The sequence below is a fragment of the Elephas maximus genome, chromosome 17 (genome assembly GCF_024166365.1).
Source record: "Elephas maximus indicus isolate mEleMax1 chromosome 17, mEleMax1 primary haplotype, whole genome shotgun sequence".
In the NCBI taxonomy this organism is placed as follows: Eukaryota; Metazoa; Chordata; class Mammalia; order Proboscidea; family Elephantidae; genus Elephas; species Elephas maximus.
In genome coordinates this window covers 60696204-60712760 of record NC_064835.1, presented here as the reverse complement: position 1 = coordinate 60712760, position 16557 = coordinate 60696204, and the positions used below count along the sequence as shown (strand labels likewise).

Sequence of the window (16557 nt, the reverse complement as noted above, 5' to 3'; positions counted from 1 at the left end):
AACAAAATGAAAATGAGGATAATACATAGAAATACAATTGGCATTACATAGGTTATAAAGAAAATGTTCTATACCCTACGTTGGTGAATAGTGTCTGGGATCTTAAAAGCTTGTGAGTGACCATCTAAGATACTCTGATGGTCCCACCCCATCTGGAGCAAGGGAAAATGAAGAAAACCAAAGACACAAGGGAAAGTTTAGTTCAAAGAACTAATGGACTACAACTACCACAATCTCCACCAGACTGAGTCAGCACAACTAGTTGGTGTCCGGCTACCACCACCGACTGTTCTGACAGGATTCACAATAGTGAGTCCTGGACAGAGCTGGAGAAAAATGTAGAACAAAAGTCCAGCTCACAAAAAAGACCAGGCTTACAGGTCTGACAAAGACTGGAGAAACCCCAAAGTATGGTCTCCGGTCACCCTTTTAACTCAGTATTGAAGTCACTCCTGGGGTTCCCCCTTCAGCCAAAGATTAGACAGGCCCATAAAACAAACAATAATACAAGTGGCTCAACCCTGTATACGAGACTAAATGGCACACCAGCCCAGGGGCAAGGACAAGAAGGCAGGAGGAGACAGGAAAGCTGGATGAATAGAAATGGGGATTCCAAGGTCGAGAAAGGGAGAGTATTGACACAACAGGGGGTTAACAACTAATGTCACAAAACAATATGTGTATTAATTGTCTAATGAGAAACTAATTAACTCTGTAAACCTTCATCTAAAGCACAATAATGAAAAAATAGAAATAGACATGATGACTAAATGCAAGAACAATTAGGACAAAACAATTAGTAAGATGATTCACAATTAAAATTTGAACCCTGAGTATAGAGAATTTTCCATACTCTATCTATATTTTGGGCCATAAAAAGTATTTTAATCACTTCCAAAAAGTAGACTTTGGTATACACCACACTCTCTGTTCATGAGAAAGAGAGAATGGAAAGAAGAAAGAAAGAAAGGAAGGAAAGAAAAAGAGAAATACTTAAAATAACTTTAAAACTTTTCTAAATATTTACTGAGTCAAGCAAAAAATGTATATATTAGATTATTTAAAAAGTAAAGAAATTGAGAGCACTGTGTAGCAGTCCTTATGGAGTGAAGACAAAGTGGATCTAAGTGGCAGATTTTTCACTATTTGAAATATAAAAATAAATGATCTAAGCATTCAACTGAGATATTCAGAAAATGTTCATTTAAATAAAATTAAGAAAAGCAGGAGGAGGAAAATAGCAAAATCAGAAGTTAATGAATGAAAAGCAACAGAGTGGAGAAATACATTCTTTGGCAAATATTTTGGAATAAAGGCACAGGAAGAAGAAAAAACAAAAAGATGATGTATAATTGCATATAATTACATTTCAAATCACAGTGGAATAGATTTTTTTCCATGAAAAATATAAATCAACAAATTGAAAAAGCAGAAATACTAAAACTAGCAGGTGGAACTAAAGATGTATTAGAGTTCATGCCATAATAGGCTCTAGGGCCAGCTGGTTTTATGAGTGAGCTCCTTCACTAATTCCAATGCTATTCAGAAAAACAAAGTTTTTAAAAGCATCCCTAAGCTTGATACTAAAACCTGACAAAGCACAAAAAAATACAAATTTTACTTTTGAATATAAATACAAAAATCTTATTTGGCATAAATAACCAGTATATTAAAATCATGATTCATCATGGTCAACTGAGATTCTTCCAAAGTATACAAATACAGAATTACCATGATTTGCATCACTGGGATACATTAAAAAACTATTTTTCTCAACAGATGCTGAGATCTTTTGATAAGTTCTTTATCAAACTGGGAATAGAGGATGTTTCTTAAAGTAATAAAGCGTATGAATATTGAGAAACAATCAACAAGGAACTTTATTGTGAAACCAACAAACAAAATGTACTTAATGGTAAAGTACTAGAGGCATTCCCAGAAAGGTAAGAAAGTTTGCAAATCCATCATTATTTAACCCTGTAAAAGTTAAATGTAATGTGGTTTTCTGGATGGGTATCCTGATAACTTACTATTTGCATTGCTGGAAAGTCATGCTTCCACACAGTGCATTGCTTTTTTAACACAGTTTTGAATTTTATTTGCTAATATTTTAATTAGGATGTTTGCATCTATTATTACTACACAACATGAAGCAGCAATAAGAGATGTAACTAACCATCAGAAATAGGGAGACGATTGTCATTTATAGGTGATATGATTGTATTCCTAGGAAAATTCAGCTTAAACACCAATAAAGAATCAATAAATAAGCTAGATAAAGGATAAACTCATAAAAACCAATTAATTCCCTATGTTAAAAAAAAAAAATGTTACCCATTGGAAAATATAAAAGGGATCATTTTAAAATTTGAATGTAATGCTCCAGTCTAAGCCCATATAGTTAATTTCTTCTTTCTTTAAAATAGATTATTAAAGAAATGTAAAAATCTATTTTAGGTCTGGAAACAAGGGCAGGGTGTCACACACAGGCCAGAACAAATTTCTTCAGGTAGCTGAGACCTGGCTAGGGGAGGGTCCAGCCAGTGGAGAAAGGACAACCCACTTGGGGAAAACAGTGTGAGGGACCTGGCCCAGTGCAGAGGGCTGCAGAGAGGCGATGAGGACGGGCTTAAGAGACCAGGTGAGGTCAAACCTTGAACTTACTGTCAGCATCAGGGTAAGAAACTACCAGCTTAGAGTCCAATGTCCAGCTTTCCATTGGCTCAAACAGCTGAAGACCCACAGTAGAAAGTCAGCTGGAACTTCCATGTGGAAGAATAAAACCACAGCAAACTTACATTTATTCCTTTTCTCTATCTAGGATTGAAAGATTTAACCAGGGGTTCCTACGGTTCTCAATCCGTATTAACTCTCCATACCGGAAAGGAAAAAGCAAACTGCGCTTTATAAGGTTGAGCAAAAAAAAAAAAAAAAAGCACCAAGGAAATTATTGGCTACTTGGCAGAATTAACACAGGAACCAATCTGGGAAATAAGTAAATACATCTCTATGAAAAACCTTACTTTAAGACTTAAAGAAACAAGAAGAAATTCAAGGCGATACCTCGTTTGCTTCTAAAGCAAGATGTCAGAGTCTGTTGCATCTATGAACAGGGCAGGAAATACTGCTTTCAAATATAAAACACGACTACAGGATTAAAAATGCAATGGGGCAATGAAGAGAAGATACTCTTTTAATCTTACAACCTCATGAGACACGCTTGAGACTTCACCAAAAACCAGAAAAGTGATGAGAGAAATGGCTGAGATTAGCTAAATGCTAAGTCACCTGGGAGATAGGCTCCAGGGAAACAAATTATTCATAGTAGGAACTCTGAAAAGGGAAACAGAACAGAGGCCAAGCAATTAAAAAAAAAAAAAAGCAAAAACCATGGAGGGAAATTTCCCTGAATTAGAGATCTGATTTTAGATTGGAAGGGGCTAGTCAATTACAGAAGAATACAAAAATAAAACCAAAACACCTTTACATTTACACATATTCGGTGTGGACACACACACACACACATATATAAGAAGAATCTTACATGCACGCAGGCAGAAACCACAAATTATCTAAAATGGAAAAAATCAGATGGCATAAGGTTTCTTTGCAAAACTAATGCTGGAAGACCATGGAACAGTGTCTAAAGAATTTAGAGAAAATGACTGTGGCCTAAACTCTACAGTCAACCAAACTATTCTTCAGGTGCTGAAGTATCCCTTTTATTTTACCCTTTTATTCAAAAAGTTTCTTCACTTTTTTTTTTATTCCCTAGTTATTTTTTCAAGTGATGACATTTTTCAGTAGATACCTTAACACATTCACATTACTGAATTTAAAAAATGCAGGGAGGTGTTATGGATTGAATTTTGTCCCCCCAAAATGTGTGCCAACTTGGCTAGGTCATAATTCACAGTATTGTGTGGTTGTCCTCCATTTTGTGATCTGATAATCCTATGTGTTATAAATACTAACCTTTTTAATGATATTAATGGAGACCAGGTAGCACAGTGGTTAAGAGCTTGGCTGCTGACCAAAAGGCTGGCAGTTGGAATCGACCACCTGCTCCTTGGAAACCCTATGGGGCAGTTCTACTCTGTCCTATAGGGTTGCTATGAGTTGGAATCGATTCAACAGCAACAAGTTTGTATGTACAGGTATGATGTTAATGACCCAGGACACAATCTACAGGATGAGGTTGTATTTTGAGTCAATTTCTTTTGAGATATAAATGAGAAAAACAAGGAGAGAAGAGAGGAACCTCATTACTATCAAGCAAGAAGAGTAGGAATGGAGCGTGTGCTTTGGACCTGGGGTCCCTGTGCCAAGAAGCTCCTAGACCAGGGGAAGATTGATGACGAGGACCTTCCCTCAGAGCCAACAGAGAGATAAAGCCTTCCCCTGGAGCTGGCGCTCTGAATTTGGACTTCTAGCTTACTAGGCTGTGAGAGGGTACACTTCTGTTTGTTACAGCAGCACCAGATAACTAAGACAGGAGGCAATAAATTATGTTTAGTTTAGTAAACTTAAATTGCAGAAAAGTGAAAATAAAAATTTTAAATGACCTGTAATCTCACTTCCAAGAAAACAAAAACATTGAACAGTAAAGTTTTGCTACCTGTCTCTCTAGGCATTTCCTCTATCATCTGTAAGTGTATGTGTGCATTTTACAAAAAGGAGCCCTGGCGGTGCAGTGGTTAAGAGCTCAGCTGCTAACCAAAAGCTCTGTAGTTCGAACTCACCAGCTGCTCCAGGGGAGACAGATGTGGCTGTCTGCTTCTTTAAAGATTACAGCCTTGTAAACCCCATGGGGACAGTTCTACTCTGTCCCATAGGGTTGCTCTGAGTTGGAATCTACTTGAAGGCATGCTACAACAGCACATTTTACAAAACCCACAAATGGTATTATCTTAAAAGTGTTGCTTTGAAACCTGTTTTATTTACTGAGTGAAATATCGTGAACATATTTTCATGTTAATTAATGTCTGTACAATGTAATTTTTAATGACTGCATAGGTTTTCTTAGTATGGGTGATCCATCATTTATTTAGTCAGTCTTCTATAATGGGTGTTTGTTTCTAATTTTACAATCTTAAAAATGATGCTAATACCAGTATCTGGCATATACAATCTTGTGCTTATGAACTTCTCCCCGTGTAATTGCTGATTCAAAGCAGTGTACATTTAAAAACCTTAATAGAAACTGCCAAACTATCCTCCTAGAAGCAGCGCTCACCTTTCCCATAACCTTGTTAATACCATCTTCATCAAGCTGAATCTTTTGAGATAGAAAAAAAGAGAAGTGAACAGAGAGACAGGTGACCTCATTACCACTGAGAAAGTAATGCTGGGAGCAGAGTGCATCCTTTGGACCCGGGGTCCTTGCGCTGAGAAGCTCCTCGATCAGGCGAAGGTTGATGACAAGGACCTTCCTCCAGAACTGACAGAGAGAAAGCCTTCCCCTAGAGCTGACGCCCTGAATTTGGACTAGTAGCCTACTAGACTGTGAGAAAGTAAATCTCTCTTTGTTAAAGCCATCCACTTGTGGTGTCTCTGTTATAGCAGCACTGGATGACTAAGACATAAGTGATGCATTTTATCAACCACCTAAACATACTCTCCACCACCTGTCAGTTTGTTGTACTATGCTGGCTTGCATGTTGCTAAGATGTTGGAAGGTATGCCATTTCAAATATGTATTTCATATTTCAAATATGTATTTCAAATGGAAGGTATGCATCTCAAATATGTACAGGGTCACTGATGATAGACAGGTTTCAGCAGAGCATCCAGACTAAGATAAACTAGGAAGAAAGACTGGTGATCTACCTCCAAATTAAAATTAGCCAATGAAAATCTTATGGATCACAACTGAACAGTCTGACTTGCTTGCTTTGTTCAAGCCATTACGGGGATCAATTGCTAGAGAAGGACATCATGTCTGGCGAAGTAGAGAGCCAATGAGGGTAAAGGAGACTCTTGGTGGGATAGGTTGGCACAACAGCCACAAAGATGAACTCAAACTTGGTGGCGATTGGAAGGACAACGCAGGACCGGGCAACGTTTCGTTCTGTTGTACTTAAGGTCTCCATGAGTTTAAGTCGACTTGACAGGTATTTAAATAGGTATCTGATAGGTATCTATATAGCTATCAGAACATAATCTTCGGGTAGTTTGAGAAGAATTGATATCTTTATGGAATTGTGTAAAGAAAAAAGGGAGACTTTTTCCTATATATTTTTATCCTTAGATACTTTCTAGACTTTGAATTTTATGAAATTTTCAAATATTCTCTTAGGCCATTCAGTGAAGTCTATAATAGCATGCTTTTTTTGTTTTTTCCTTATAAATCCTGACTAATTCTTAAGATTATTCTAAGTGTTTTTATTCTGTTTCTGTTGTAAAGGATATCTACTATTCATTTTATTTTATCAAAGATTACTGCTGATATGTGCATATCTACTTTTTAAAAATAGATACTGTATTTTAAGAAATTTATTTTTGACTTTTAAAGAGATAAATATGTGATGCTTCCTTTTGACTAATTAATTTGATGAAATATAACAATAAGCTTCCTGATAACTCACTTTCTTTATATTATTGGAAAAAGTCATGATTGAAAACAGTGCATTGCTATTTGAATATTATTTGCTAATTTTTTAATTAGGATGTTTGTCTCTATATTTGTAAATGGAATTGGCCTGAGGGGTTGTTGTTGGAGCTCCATTTGTCAGTTTCTATATTTGGGTCACGCCAAATCTGTATAATAAATTAGCAAGCTTTCCATATTGTTCTGTAGTTATGAAAAGCTTATAGGGCATTTGAAAGAATTTGATTGCACAAGTTAGATCCCAGTGCCTTGACAGACGGAATTCTTTAACAGTATTTTCATCCCTCCCCAAGCTTGTTAGTCCCTTTGGTTTTGTTCTTTATCAACTTGATTATTTGTATTTTTGTAGAAAGTCATCCATCTTATCTTCTTGTCAATCATGCTCTCAGAAGAGTTTGTGCGCTGTGTTTTTTGGCCTAAAGGCAGCTGCCTCTGAAAATTGTTGATCACGTCAGCCAAAGGAATCCCAAATTGGGTGGTCCCATCCTGCTCAGGGCTTACACTTCCACCTCCTAATTAGGGGCTGCTAGTATACTTCTCCCAGGACTGTCTTTGCTTATTATCCATGATACTGCGCCTCTTTTTCAGGAAGGAGTGTTGCCGGAGGGCCCTGGGGTGGACTGCCTTCTATTTGGCTCCATCTGCACAGCGGCTACCAGACACTTGGGGGAACTTCTGGCATTTTAATGGCAACTTTCCTAGTTTCTGCCTCCTTGTACTTTTTTCTTAATCATTGTTTTGCTTTCTTCACTCTCATTTTTTTTGTAAAAGTCAGGGAGGAAGACTTGTTTTTATACCACCATCTTTCCCTGAAGTGTCAACATACTTTTCAGTCTTGGTTAACTGCTTTTCATCAAGGGCGATGACAGTACTAGGGGCCCTGGGCTGTGTCTATAAATGTAGCTGGTGTCAAGAGAGGAGATTAATCACTGCACCAAGCATAAACAATCAATCCTGGAAACACAAATCTGCTGACATCCCTTTGGTCACAGCCAGGAGCAGCTTGGCGAAGCATCTATGCTTCTTTTTTAATTTGTGAGATAATCAAGAAGGTGGAAAATTTGAGAAGTGGTGCTGCAGGTACATTTTCTAATATTCCTTTTTCCCTTCATACTCCCCGTCAATTAGCTGATTTTTAACTTTCATCATTATTAATGAAAGTAAACAATATGCGTAAATATAAACTTTTCAATTGATTTTTTGTAAAGCGTCATGACATACAAAGGACAAAATGTAGATAATGACAACAGCCTAGTTTTATAGTCTGCAGTTTATAACCAGTACTTATGGAAAATTATACTAGAGTTAATATATCCACATTCATGAACATCTTCACAAAATCCCCAGGTAATCAGAGTCATGAAACCTCAGTTTTCTGACAGCTTCCTCTCCCAGTACTACCAGTAATATCTGAAATCCAGAAAAGGCACGTCTTACCTCCTGCTAAAAGTTTACCACAAATTTATGCAAATAGAAGTTTAATTAACAGAAAACGACATATGACCAATATTAATAAATGATTCAGGGAAGCTGAAATTCCCCAGGCTGTCTAAATCTCATTCTTTTGGATGTCTTTCTCATTTTTCAGGCTTATGGCAGACTTTTTCTTGGCGTTGGTAGTGAGCCCTCTGATAAAGAAAAGTGAGCTTGTTTTGTCTTCCTTGTCCTCAGGTGCATTGTCCCTAGGGCCTTTCAAGACCCCGGCAACCTTACAGACCAAACAACATCCTCAAGAGTGAGCTTGGCTCTGAATAACTTTGAAAGCTACTGCATGCTCTTAGTTTTAATAGGAAAGGGAGATGTATTTTGCAAAGCCAGAGTTTTCTTCTTTGGATTTCATCTTCCTTTCTCTGTGCTTTTTTCTCCATCAAGAAGTGTCACTTGGGGCACGGAAGGTAAAATTTCTACCACCGAACCCCCACCGCCCTCGTGTTTTATCTTACTAGCCAGTTAAGAGAAACCACCAGAGCAATCGCTTTCAAAGGAAGGGATTAGTTAACACAATTACATATACATACCCATGTGCATATATCTACATATCACTTCATGTTGTAGAAACAAGCTTAGTGACATGGAAAATTCCTCATGATATTGTACATGAAATAATCAGATTAAAAAATGCATATACAATTGGCTCTTAAATTAGGAAAGGATGCTCAACCCCACTCTTAATCAGAGAAATGCACATTTTAACGCTGATGAGATATCATTTTCCACATCAGATGGACGAAAATCTAGAAGCTTGACAGTAAGCCCAGTGGGTGAGGCTGTGGCGAAACAGCCACTCTCACACATTGCTAGTGGGAATGTAAATTATTACAATCCCATACAGAGGGCAAATGTGAAGATTAAAAGGGTGAATGTCTTTGACTCAGCAATTCCGCTTTTGGAATTCTCTGGTACAGATATACTTGCACCTGTGAAAAATGAAATATGTAAAAGTTTTTCATGGCAGCACTTTGTAATAGCAGAGGTTGCAGACAACCCAAAGTCCACCCATCAGTGATTGATTAAATAAATGACTGCATTCATAAAAAAGAATACTGAGTAGTTGATCAAGAATTACAAAAGCTCTGTATGAGCTGATATTGAAAGATCTTTGAGCTATATTGTTAAGTTAAAAAACAAAACAGCATAGGGTACAGAACAGTGTGCAAATACTATGTTTTGTGTGACAGAGGGAAACAGACTACACTAGTGTTGACTTGCATGTGTGTAAGACAGTACACAAGAAGCAAAGAACAGTGCTTACCTGATGGAATCTGGGCCGATGGGGGGAAAGGATGAGGAGACTTGCACTACATATTCTTTTTGTTTTTTAATTTATTTTATTTTGTCGTTGTTATTGTTGAGAAGACACACAGCAAAAAAATAAGGAATGCCTCATGAATTTGCATGTCATCCTTGCGCAGGGACCATGCTAATCTCTGTATCGTTCCAATTTTAGTATATGTGCTGCCAAAGCCAGCACTACACCCTTTTTTGAACTATGTGAATATATTACTTATTTTAAAAAGTAAATAGCACGTTGTATGTGTGTGTGTGTGGGTTTGTATGAAGAGAGAAACAGAGAAAGAGGTTGGTAGAACACACGCACACATAAGATTGGAAGGATGTTCATCAAAATGTTAGAGTTTTTTCTTAAATGAAGGGAATACAGGTGATTAAAGAAGTCAGACACATTTTCATTACTCCATAATATATTCATATTTTTTAATGCAAAATAAAGTTTTTATGACTTTCCAGGAAGAGAAACCGAGTTTGTCTGTAGCTCTTCTAGTGCAGAGGTACACGCTTATGAGCATGGCAGCAAGTGGTGAGGCCCATGAAGACTGTATGGGCCTTGTTCTCTGGTTTAACAATTGCCACATCCTTCCTGGGGTCCCTGGGTGGTGCAAATAGTTAATGAGCCTGGCTGCTAAATGGAAAGTTGGAGGTTTGAGCTCACCCACAGGCTCCTTAAAGGAAAGGCCTGACGATCTACTTCTAAAAAATCAGCCGTAAGGAGCCTTGGTGGCAAAGTGGTTAAGTGCTCGTTAGTTGGAACCCACCAGCCACTCCATGGGAGAAAGATGTGGCAATTTGGTTCTGTAAAATTACAGTCTTGGAAACCCTATGGGGCAGTTCTACTCTGTCCTATAGGGTCACTATGAGTCGGCATTGACTCCACTGCAATGGGTTTTTTGGAAAACCCTGTGGAAGCACAGTTCTACTCTGACACAGGTGGGGTCACCATGAGTTAGAGTCGACTCCATGGCGAATATACACTCTTTCAGGGACAAGCACTATAATAAGGAGCCTCTTTAACCCCTTAGGAAACCCTGGTGGCGTAGTGGTGTGCTGTGGCTGCTAACCAAAAGGTCAGCAGTTCAAATCCTTGGAAGTGCTCCTTGGAAACCCTGTGGAGCAGTTCTACTCTGTCCTGTAGGGTCACTATGAGTCAGAACTGACTAGATGGCAGTGGGTTTGGTTTTGGTTTTGGTTTAACCCCCTAGCCAACTTGAGAAGATTCCAGGCAGGCTTGAAGAATAGGAGTCACAGCGCAAAATGCAAGTGGTCAGGTAAATAAACATTAGAATGGGGTGGTAAACACTGTTTTTGTTTCTTATGTATTGTCTTACACACACAAATCAACACAAGTACAGACTGTCTTCTTCTTGGTAACACAAAACAGTTTATGACACCATTCTGTACCCTGTTCTGTTTTTAACTTAACAATACGTCTCGAAGACCTTCCAATATCAGCTCAAAAACAGCTTTAAAAATTTTTCACCTACACGGTATTTCTTTTTATGAATGTACAATGATTCCTTCAATCAATCGCTTATTGGTAGACTTTATATAGTTTCCAACCTTCTGCAATCACAGAGTGCCCCATAAATAACCTTTACATGTATCGTTTTTTCACATCTCAGCTTATTCAGTGGTAAATACTTATGAATAATCCATCCCAGATAATTTCTTCTGGGGGAACTATTGGGGTTATCCCAATGAAAGTAGTTTCTTGAGAACTTGTCAAAACAAAAACCTTTGGATAGTGCTTAATTTTGTTTTAACTTAAAAAGTATGAAATGCACCGTTGTGGATTGAATTGTGTTTCCCCAAAATATATGTTGGATTCCTAACCCCTATACCTGTGAACGGCCCTGGTGGCACAGTGGTTAAGAGCTCAGGCTACTAACCAAAATGTTGGTAGTTTGAATCCACCTGCTCCTCCTTGAAAATTCTATGGGGGCAGTAGAAACTCTGTCCTACAGGGTCCTTCTGAGTCGGAATCAACTCAAGGGCAACAGGCATACCTGTGGATGTAATCCCACTTGGAAATGGGGTTTTCTTTGTTACGTTAATGAGGCGATATCCGTGTAGGATGTGTCTTAAAGGTACTCACTTTTTAGACACACAAAAAAGCGGATCAGGCACAGAGGAGCAAGCATAAGGAACCAAGCAATGCTGGGTGCCCCAGAGACAACAGAGAAATAGAGCTTTCCTCTAGAGCTGGTGCCCTGAATTCTGACTTCCAACCTCCTAAACCGTGAGAAAATAAAATTTTTCCTTTAAGACCGTCCACCTGTGGTCTTTCTGCTACAGCAGCCCTAAGAAACTAAGACACATACATTCCAGAAAAAGTATATAAATAATCAATGATCTGAGATAAAGTAAATTTTAAGCAAACATTCACGCTACTACCACTGAGCTCAAGAAATGGACAAAGCCATCTGCTCAGAAGTATCCCCAAGAGTCCCTCCTCCTCAGAATCACCCCCTTCCTCCCAGGAGAGATCAGCATGGTCTTCACTTTCATGGCGACCACTTCCTTGCTTGCATTTATAGTTTTACCATACTTATGCAGCCCAAAAATCTTAATTTCATTTTGCCTGTTTTAGAACTGTGTTTTTAAGAGCCATCGATATTATCGCACAAAGCTACATTTTGTTCATTTTATTAGCTGTAAAGTGTTTCATTACATACGTGTGCCACATTTTATCCATCCGTATTTGGAATATCTCCAGTTTTGGGCATTAAGAACAAGGCTGATATGAACATTATGTTAGATGTATTTGGGTGCATATGCGCATGAGTTTTTCTAGGGTATTTTTACCCTTGAGTGAAATCGATGGATTATATAAGGTTGGTATGAGTCAGATTGACTCGATGGCAATGGTTTTTTTTATTTTTTTGGTTTTAGGGTATACATAGCATCTTCTTCCCTAGGTATTGTAAAAGTATTTTTCAATATGATTTTATTAACTTATACTTCAGCAGCCTACAAAGGTTATCATTGTTTCATATCTTCCCTAAAAGTTCTAAACAGTTTTGTCAGACCCTCTAATGTTTGCCAGTCTGATGGGTGTGTAGTAAAATCTCATATGATTTTAATTTGCATTTCATTGGTGACAAATGAAATTGAGTGCCTCCTCATTTATTTCATGGCTGTTTAGATGTTCTCTTTTGTGAAGTGCACGTTCAAAACTTTTGCCCATCCTTTCACCGGATTGCTTGTCTTTAATAGTGCTTAATTTAATCTGTGTATTAATAGAACCTGCATGATGAACAATCAGGGCTGGATATTCACCATGCAGCCAGAAGGCAAATGTAGCAACCTAAGATTTTTAGCAAATAGTTTTTACCTAATTAGCTGACACGAATTATCCTATAGACAAATTGGGTCTAAGCACCTACCCATCACAAACACTGTATCACTGACTACTGCCAGTCATCTACCGGTGGAACTGGATTAATTAATGATGCACACAACAGTAGTTAATATTCACCAGACCTTTACCTCGTGTGCAACACTGGGCTGAGCACCTTATGTGGGTTATCTTATTTACTTCTCTCATTACTCCTATGTGGAATGTATTATCAGGCTTAGAGACTTAAGTAACTTGCCTAATAATATAACCCCCAGAGATGGGGCTGGGGGCTAATCTCTCATCTAACTCCAGAGTTCACATAGTTATCCTAATTATTATACTACCTCAAAACAAAGTTTACTTTTGGTTTCAAATTTGGGACTATATTATACTGTGGAAATGGCAATTATTAGTTCTAATAGAAGAGAATATAATTAAGTTGTTAGTTCCCAAAAAGAAACAAACCAAGCCCATTGCTGTTGAGTTGATTCAGACTCACAGTGATCCTATAGGACAGAGTAGAACTTCCCCACAGGGTTTCCAAGGAGTGGCTGGTGGATTCCAACTGCTGATCTTTTGGTTAGCAGCTGATCTTTTAACCACTGTGCCACCAGGGCTCCAAGTAATTAGTTTACAGCTAGTAAAATTTAAATTCCCCAAAACACATCCTAATGTGTTATAAAGGATACTGACAAAAGAAAATAGGTTTGTATAAAGCTTTGCTATGTACTTGACTAAAGAGCCTGGATGGTGAAAGCTGTTTGTGATAGGCAGCTAAGCTAAAGGCTGGCGGGTCAAACTTACCCAGCAGCTCTGTGGAAGAAAGCCCTGGTGGACTGCTTCTGTAAAGATTACAGCCAAGAAAACCTTATGGAGCAATTCTACTCTATAACACATGGGGTTGCCATGAGTTAGGATTGACTCAATGGCAATGGGTTGGAATGTACTTGACCTATGTCTTCATTACAGTCAATTTGTGAGTGGCAATTATGAAGTCTTTCAACTTACTCATGGATCAATAAAATATTTATCCATCTTGGGTAGATAAAATCAGATGCTTTTTGTGTGGTGTGCAATTAACTTTATCTAAAGAGCCTGGTCTTTTTCCCTGGTTCCTAGAAGATAATCTCTAAACCCTTGGAATTTCCCCAGTGATTGGAGTCCTTGTTTTTCATGGAGGGACTTCAGATCACACATGAAGTTACGCTGGTGAGGTGACTCATGTAGGATTGGGGCTGACCATGCCAGAAAGATCCACCACAAGATATCAGCTCAACCTCCAAGGAGAGGAGTGGGTCTGGAGATTGAGTCCAACTCAGTGAATAGTGATTCAATCAATCCTACCTACTTAGCTAAACTCTGGACACTGAAGCTTGGATGAACTTCCTTGTCAATGGTAGACATCCATGTACAAGAGGGTAACATGTCCTTTGGGACATGAAATCTCTACATTGGAGACTTTCTCAGACCTCGTTCTATGTGTCTCTTCTTTTATATCCTTTTTACTATAATGAAACTGCAAGTCTAGAGCTTTCCTGAGTTCTGTGAGTCATTCCAGAGAATTATCAAACACGAGGGGGTAGTGAGAGCCCCCAAATTTGGAACCAGTAGGTCAGAAGCTTGGTTGTCCTGGATGCCTCTGAACTCATGGCTGGAGTCTGAAGTCTTGGGGAGATGTGGCAGTCTGGAGCACAGCGCCTCTTACTGTGTGATATCTGGCCTAATTCTGGATGGGTAGGGTTAGAAGAAGAACTGCATTTGTGGTTGGTGTCTGAGAGGATATTTAGAATTGGTGTCGGGAGACACACAGACATTTCACTCTTAATCAGGGCTCATTGTTAAGGTTTAAATGATGAAATAATCACTGATGGGGATGCTACTCATTCATCCAGTAGCAGTTATCCTAAATTCTCACAGCAAAGAAAGAAGACCGTCCAACACGTGTAGAATCTCAAAGGGACTTTCTAGTCATTAGTAAACATACAGACAGCAAAACTTTGAAAAGTTCGAAACACTCCTGTTTCTTGGACAGGATCCCAGAGATCCATGGGAAAAATAAATTTTCATTTCCAAGCCAAACTTTGAATTTTTTGAAGGATAAAAGAACTCTGGGTATATTGAATCAAAAGTTATAGAATGCTGATTGGACTTTGAAAACATCGTGAGGACTAAGACTTGACCTATGGACCACAAAGTCTATAGTGGTTTCTGAGGCAGTTTATGTAATGAGCTTTCACTCAGAGGTTTTCTTTCTTTCTTTTCTTTTGAGGACACCTTCTGGCTTGAACATATTCGTGGGTCCTGTACGCCTTATAAAGTTGTGTTGTTTCTCCAGCTGGGACCCTGCTCAGTCTTGTAGTTTTATTTGAAGAAATAATTTTCTTCTTCTGAGTTGAGCATTAACCCCCCGGCCCCCATCCCCCCCACTGCTTGATTGATTAAACCCTACCGTCTGCATCTGGAAGGCAAAGTCTGAGCTATAGGCAGTACTTTCCAACAAGCCGCCTTTCCATGCTCCATGGAACAAATGCAACTTGATAGCTCTGTGTGCCAAAAGCTGTGGGGCCCTCTGATCTTGGGGGAGGACAGGTGTAGCATCTTATTTTAGCAGCTAGTAAGTTTAAAGCCTATAATGATTAGGTAGCATCTGATGAATTTGGTTTGATAACAATATGTGACATTTTGTAGGCATTTAATAGCTTGCAATATGAGAATACATTATCCTTCTTGATCTTCACAACAATTGTGTATGGAAAGCAGTGCTTTATCTTCCCACATCGTAACAAGAAAAAGAAGAGAGTCTGAGAAGCTGTGATACTTGCCCAGAGTCACATAAATAGTAACTGTTACCAATACCCAGATCTTCTGATTTTAGCACCAGTCTTCTTTTCATTCACATAATAAACACAAGATTTGAGAATTATAGAGGAATTTCAGAAAGATCCACATTATCAATACATTCTGAGACCAGAAAACTGCTGGAAATATAAATGTCACATTGCTGCTCACTTAAGCAGAACAAAACAAAGAATAAGCCATTTCAATGTTGCCTCTGCGATAAAGTCTTGGAGGATATTGCTGCGATGGCTTTGAAAACCCGTACAAATGACCAGCCAAGGCCCTGGAAGAGCAGTTGGCCTGCCCTGGAGAGGACCTATCACTCAAAAGGTCTCAATGCACTGGCCTGTGCTCCCATGCATTTCACAGGGGTATGCCTTATTTCCCCAACTGGACAATCCTGGAAGGAAGGTGTCTTGGTTTGTTTTCCCCAAAAGGCAGATCCTGAGACAAGGAGTTAAGGGCAAGTCGCTTATTTGGGAGGAGAAAGAAATGCCTGTAGGGAGTGGGGCAGTGGTACTGGGAGGGGATGGAGGTCAAAAAGGATGTGTCATTGAGCCAGCTTCCATTGGGGCAACTGGAGCTTAATCCCAGGAGGAAACACTGGATAAGTTATAAAACTGACACCTCAGAAATGTCCCACTAGAGGAGTGTGGGAGCCGGGGTGTTTCTACAGCAACTCCCATCAGTCGTTGTTGAGGATTGCTGTTGTACAAGTGGGCAGAGTGGCATTCTATGGCTTAGGAAGAGTCCTGGGCAATGAAATGCAGACTCTAGCAGGGGAAAGTTACTGGTCAAAGATTTGAAGCGTAGGGGGCAGGCACCCAAAGGGCCCTCTATAACAGGATCCAGGTCTTGCTTTTTTTTTTTCCCCCATTTATTCTCTTTCAAGGCCCAGAATAGTATTTGGGACGTAATAGTCCCCTGATTACTGTGAGCATATGTACCCAATATCAGAGTGAATATAAGAAGTGCT

General features: G+C 38.8%; 1 protein-coding gene and 1 non-coding gene across 2 annotated transcripts in view; both read right to left on the bottom strand.

Annotated features, from left to right (window-relative positions):
- Positions 1-16557, bottom strand: part of LOC126060513 (substance-P receptor-like) — a 157751-nt gene that overhangs the window by 42271 nt on the left and 98923 nt on the right. The gene's annotated exons all lie outside the window — the stretch shown is intronic.
- LOC126061251 (U6 spliceosomal RNA) lies at positions 9478-9581 on the bottom strand. The gene has a single exon (XR_007513730.1). It is a non-coding gene; the product is annotated as a U6 spliceosomal RNA (small nuclear RNA).